This window comes from Triticum aestivum, chromosome 7A (genome assembly GCF_018294505.1).
Source record: "Triticum aestivum cultivar Chinese Spring chromosome 7A, IWGSC CS RefSeq v2.1, whole genome shotgun sequence".
In the NCBI taxonomy this organism is placed as follows: Eukaryota; Viridiplantae; Streptophyta; class Magnoliopsida; order Poales; family Poaceae; genus Triticum; species Triticum aestivum.
This window is the reverse complement of record NC_057812.1, coordinates 37766749-37773325: the sequence shown is the minus strand read 5'-3', so window position 1 is coordinate 37773325 and position 6577 is coordinate 37766749. Positions and strand designations below refer to the sequence as shown.

At 45.3% G+C, this 6577-nt stretch overlaps 1 long non-coding RNA gene across 1 annotated transcript; it reads left to right on the top strand.

The window, feature by feature from the left end:
- The first annotated feature begins 1686 nt into the window (after window positions 1-1686).
- Window positions 1687-6300, top strand: LOC123150532 (uncharacterized). Its single transcript, XR_006475158.1, has 3 exons — window positions 1687-3233; window positions 4100-4164; window positions 4616-6300. It is a non-coding gene; the product is annotated as an uncharacterized lncRNA (long non-coding RNA).
- Window positions 6301-6577: the final 277 nt, after the last annotated feature.

The window sequence follows — 6577 nt, the reverse complement described above, 5'->3', positions numbered from 1 at the left end:
GTCTAGGCCGGATGGTAACAGGAGGCAAGGAACACGATGTTTTACCCAGGTTCGGGCCCTCTTGATGGAGGTAAAACTCTACGTCCTGCTTGATTAATATTGATGATATGGGTAGTACAAGAATAGATCTACCACGAGATCAAGGAGGCTAAACCCTAAAGCTAGCCTATGGTATGATTGTTGTATGATGAAGTTGTCCTACAGACTAAAACCCTCCGGTTTATATAGACACCGGAGAGGGTTAGGGTTATACAAAGTCGGTTACAATGGTAGGAGATCTTGAATATCCGCATCGCCAAGCTTGCCTTCCACGCCAAGGAAAGTTCCATCCGGACACGGGACGAAGTCTTCAATCTTGTATCTTCATAGTCCTGGAGTTCGGCTGAATGTATAGTCCGTCTACCCGATCACCCCCTAATCCAGGACTCCCTCAAGGAGGGTTGGGTTCTTCCCCACCCAAACCCCCCAGATCTGGCCCTCTTGGCTCTCTCTGCAGCTTCGTCCCACCGCTCGGTGTCGTCCGAAGCCGACGCCGTCTTCTTGTTGGTGGAGAAGTCGTCGCCGTCGACGTCCCTGGACCACGAGAAACGGCCCCGACCGTGTCCTCGGTCAAATCGACCAGCTCTGCGCCCCATCCGCCCAGATCCGAAGCCCTCCTGACGATTTCCGCAGAAGGCGTGGCCGCCGCGGTTCTCCATCTCGCTCGGCTCGCTCGAGGAAGCAGCCACCGCTGCGTAAGATCTGTGGTCGCCTCCAATCTCCCCCTCCCACCAGAGAAAGGAGGAGGGGAATCTCGATCTAGGGTTTCTCGGTGTCTCCCAGAAGTGGGATAGAGCGGCGTCTAGGTCACGAATCGGGGTGGGAGCGGCTTTTGTACCCACAACATCCTGTAGCGCCCCATGGCCGCGCGGATCTCCGCCCACGTGTCGAGCATCAATGGCGGCCGCCCCACTCGCGTCTGGATGTGGCCCCAGGACCCCAGGGCCCCGCCATCGCTCATCCCGGACGCGGCTCGGTGCACCGCACACGCCACCACGCGCCGAATGTCCCCGTGTACCCGCACCTGTGTCGCTCGTCGGAATACGGTCATGAACCCTAGCAAAGTGGCAGGGGAAGGAGATGACCTGGCCAATATCGATGGTTTCCCCCTCGCGCAAGTAACGCGCATCCACCGACACACCCTTGTCGTCGATCAGCACGATCCGGAGCGCTCCTCGGTGGAGGAGGATCTCACCGCCGGTGAAATGGACAGTGCGTACGGACACGAGGTCCGCCGCGAAGGAGACGTGCCAGCGGACGTCAAACTCCATCATTGCAGGATAGAGTTGGCTGAGGGCAACCATGATTCCCGAATATTGAACATATAAATGAGGGAGTACCTAGAACTCATCTAGATGAGATATAATTTGGTCTCATTCACTTGGAAAACAAGAATATATAACATCCACGTCAACACACACGCATCTTATAGCATCTTATAGCATCACATTCAATGACTATAAAAGATGAATGAGACCAAATTATATCTCATCTAGATGAGTTCTAGCAAAACTGTATAAATGATGAAGGGGATGCTAGGCAGGACCGTTGCCTCCACGTCCTCGCTATTCTTGGCTATGAAAAAGGGCAGCCGACAGTAGGAAGTCGTGGCTCATCCAAATCTATGCTACACATCTTCTGCTTCGCCACCCGCTCCCTCTCGCCGGCGCCGACACATGGGTGGGTCAGACCCTGCGCCGCGCCTTGGGGCGCCTGAGGCCCCCTCCCCCGCCTCCGCCCCCGGCAAGGCCCCTGCGCGCCCACCCTCCCCCGCCTCCACCACGGGCCGCACCAGCGGCTGCTGCTGGCGGCGGCAGAAGTCCTCCCCAGGATCGGCTCGACGTGCCACATGGTATGACGGCTTCTGCTTTTTTCTTGGATCTCGCTTAGCATTCTCGTGCTCGCAAAGCTACCTGAGACAAAGGATTAGGAGGGCGGCCAGTGATGAGGTAGGACGCTGGGCAGAGAGATGGCGGTCGTGCGGGAGTAACCTGGATCCTGCAGCCGGCAGTGTGAGGAGCGAATCGAGACGCCGCCAGGTCGTGCCCGACCTTGCGGGTGCAGGCCAACAGCAGCCGATGACCCTCTCCCGTCTGCTGCACCTCCCTCTCCTATTTCCTCCCACTTTCTCCATCGGCAGTGGCGGCGGCGGCGGCAAGAGGAAAGAGGGTCGCGGGGGGAGACGCGGGCTAGGTCTCGCTCTCGCTGCCCACTCGCTTCGCCCCTTCTTATCTCGCTGCTCGCCGATTTTGTTCTTCGAGTGGCGCACTCGCTGTACTGATGGTATGACGGCTTCTGCTTTTTTCTTGGATCTCTCTTAGCATTCTCGTGTTGTGCCATTTGACCTGGCTGTTGGTTCTTGATGCCACCACAACTGTCGCTGTTGTGTAGCTTTGTTTAAATGCTGATGCCTGGATATTCTTAGGTTCTTGACCTGGCACAAATGCTCTGATTTTCTGGTCATATTGAGGTGCGGTTCTGATAGACTATGTAGAAGCTATTTCATGATCCTTAGTGCTTTTTTTGGGCATCCTGCTCACAAACATAACGTACAGACTATTGAATTGAAATGCGACATGCTAATTAGGTAGTGGGTCCTGTTTCATCTAATGAAGTGTAGCATGTGAATTTCTGCAAATCAGTTTTGCGATCCCTTTGGGATTTTACGAACTGAAAGACTGAAACCAACTACGACCAATTTAGCATGGGCTATATATTGGGTTAAGTCAGCCAATTCGTAAGTTTCAGAATTTGTTGATATGATCATACTATACAAGAAAACTAGGAATGTCAGTTAACTTTATATCGGGTGTTTTCTACCACTGAATAGCACAGTTGTCAGTAAGTTATTGTTTCCGCCCGAGTGCAGCAGGGCATGAACAGTCTATCCAAAATTGTCAATTGTCATCGAAGTTTGCTCATGACATGATTGACCATAGAATTTGGTAAGCTGCTGCATTTTACGGATTTTACTGTGAAGAACTCAGCGGCTGTTTGGATTGATGCCTACAGCTGCCCATCCAAAATATTGATCGTTGACCAGGCTGGTGAAGTCGTTTGGATGAGCACTGATTTTTTGACTCACCCAGCCCACCAGATTTTAATTTCTTGATTTGTGTTTTTTCTAAACAAGATGTGTGCAGATCGGATGAAGAATACAAGAGGAAGGACCTTGAGGAAGACTGAAGAACAATGTATGTGTGCATACTTAATTTCTTTTTAGCTGTTCTATTGCGTTCTTTCTTCTTTCTTATTTCATAGGAATAAAAATATGCTCTAGAAAAAAAATGTGTTTCAGCCATGCCTTTCTTCTGTTTAAAAGAGTACACCATTCTTCGTTCGATCACTCTTGGATGATTCCTTCTGTTTGAGGAACTCAAATTGTCAGTAGCAAATATAGATATCTGTAAAGGTCACTCGCTTGGTAGAGAAAACGAGTGGTTATTATATAGATCTGTATGGTAAGTCCATGCCTTTCTTCTGTTTAAAAGAGTACACCATTCTTCATTCGATCACTCTTGGATAATTCCTTCTGTTTGAGGAACTCAAATTGTCAGTAGCAAATATAGATATCTGTGAAGGTCACTCCCTTGGTAGAGAAAACGAGTGGTTTATATAGATCTGTATGGTAAGTGCATGTGCTAGCATATGCATATCTCCTGTCAATACGAATAGCACACAAACACTTCAAGGATATATCAAGCAAAACTGAAGCTGCAATAGGGAAGGATTTTATACATGGGGTGCTATTTCATTGTAGTGTAATGCGTCACTGAACTCAGTGAGATGTGCAGTTCCTGCCTTACATTATACAATGTACACCTGAAAGTTACCATTTCATTTAGGTATGTATCAAGCCAATTGGCAACATGCAGTATTCTTTTCCTTTTGATTTATATTTGATTTTTAGAAGTCAAGTCTTACACGAGGTGAGTTGTCAGGATGGATGTTGACTACAACCCAACAGGATGGGAATTTGTTACAAGCCACTTTTGCAGATCCAGATTCACACGGTAATCATTTTTAGGTGATGTCTCACTATTTTTTACTGCTTTTGCAGGTATGGATCTTCAATTATAATGATGATCATAGCAGGGAGATATACCATACTAAGAGGATGCAAAGGTTTGTTTCTATTATATTCTTTTCACTCTACCTTGCTTATTTTGTCTACCTCATCTTAAACGCAAAATTCAAAATGGTTCCCAACTTATATACCATAGAGTAGGGATGCAGGCGGACGGTGTCCATATGTCCGCAAAGCAATAACTGCACTAATTTGCATTACATTAATAACCGTGTTAGTGTTTATGTTCCTTCAGTCTGGACACCCCTGATGGGCATAATGTTGTTAGTTCAACCAGTGAGTTCAACTACAGGAAATTATGTTGAAGAGGGAGATATGGTTGTAAACCTTAGTTCTATAAAGACAAACATGCATGCTGACAACGGATTGAGCATACCACAACTTCATCATGTACTGACGAAAAATCCTTTTACTTGATTGTGTGTACTGCCGTTTTTTCCTTTTCTAAATCTTTGTGAAGTGCTTTAATTTATTTTCTCAACTTTGTAGATAAGCACTGATGTAGAAATATCAAGTTCGGAAGAGCACGAAACAATAAAACAGTTGATTAAGGCTTCACTTGGTAATGACAACTCCATGTGGTCAAAGGTTTGCAACCTGATTTCCTTACAAAATGTAGTTACTAGGGGAACCCAAAGTACTTAATTTTATAATAGTTCGGGTTGTTTTTTCTGAAGCATAATCTTCTAATTTCTGAGCTAAACAATAATGTGTATTTGAAAAATAGGGTTCAAACTATTTGCATTCTAATTCCAGCCTTTCAGTACATGAGGTGCTGGCTGCTAGGCAGATTGCTTTGTTTTTAATTGCTGAGATGCTCAATAATCAGGTCCACTATTCATGCCTATGCACAGGAAGATTAGTTTAATTGATCATTCTTTTTTATAGTAATGATTAGTTTGCTCTCAAAAAGATGCTTTAGAAGAATCTATTGAGTTGCTTCTTGAAAAAGTTCTGCATGTGGCAAAAGATGCGGTGGCAAAGGTATACCCTTTATATTATCATTAGATCTGTTCTTTGTTCGACTTTACTGTTTTCTTACCTTAATATTTTTTTTGGGTATGCAGATTTCAAATGAAGCGAACCGATGCATAAATATTTTGTTGGCAAAATAAGATCCTTTCAGATATCTTGTTGTATGTACAAATCATTTCTCTTTATGTATCACTGTTACTTTTGTTTCTGCTTCGTGCATCCCTACATAGTTGGTATCATGGGTTATCAACCCCTCAAACCTGTTCTGCTATCGGATACCAACCAGATCAATTTAGTGTGAGATCAGTTTTCAGTTGAACCAATTTTATAGCTGAATATGTTGCTTTGTTGGAACGTATGAAGGTTTGAGAAGAAGTACATTGCAACTTAATGCAAAACCATATAACCATGGTTCTTAGAATCGGCTTGAATGTAGCAGTTTTGATAGATATGAATATATCTATATATTTCTCTGTTTCTATCTTTAACAACTTGCTTTTATGTAATTTCTGTTGTGTTGTAACCAGATTTACCCTTACCTTGGCAGTGTGTCTTGTGTGAAATACACATATGATGTTCTTATAAATAGTAATTCCATTAGTTGTCCTTTGTTTGTAACTTAGTTGAGTGATCTAGTTGTACATGATTAAATTCTGGATAGAAACTACTTTGTGGAAATGTGAAAGCTTGACTTATGCCTCCGTGGGCTGGAGCTGGAGGCTGCGCTGCTCTATGTGCAGGTGGGTAGTCGAAGGAGGTCACCGAGGGAAAGCTGGCAAGTTGCAGCGACAGGAAAGCTGGCAAGCTGCGGCGACCGCGGACGTATGGGGTGGCGGCCAGGTCGTTGGCCCTCGGCGCGAACTTGATGTTCTATGGTCTGAATTCAGTTTGATTTTTTGTTTTTGTTTTACTTGCTATCTGCTGCCTCTTAGACCAGTTTGAAGGATGTCCGCTTGCTTTCCAGTATATCCCAAGCCTTTGCTGTGGCTACTAAAACCACCACTCGCAAGGACAAGTGAAGACTGCTACCCTGTTGCTGTCCTCATACGCTTGTACTTTCAGTGTTTTGAACAAACCCAGGCTTTAGCACTAATAAAGGTTGCCTGGACAACAAAGCCGTTTTCAATATTCATGAAACGTGCAACGATGACTCCATCTAATGTTCGTTGCCTCATAAGATGTATCTCTGGCTATCTACCTTGCTTCCTAATAACATTGTAAATAATTGATAAAAAACTTCTTATAACACTGTATCATCACTAAGTATCTATCTACCAGCAGTAAGTATTTATTATTTCGATATGTGCCTGAATTTTTCTATCACCCCTCTTACAATACTTGGCTTGCTATCGCCCTTTGCGCCATTGGCGCAACGGGTCATCTAGTTCGTGTCAAAAGCTGGTTGGCCTTGTCCGTGAAAATATGGTGGATGGTGGCTGCCAGCCCCGCTTCAGGTAAAACAGTCCGCTCGATCTC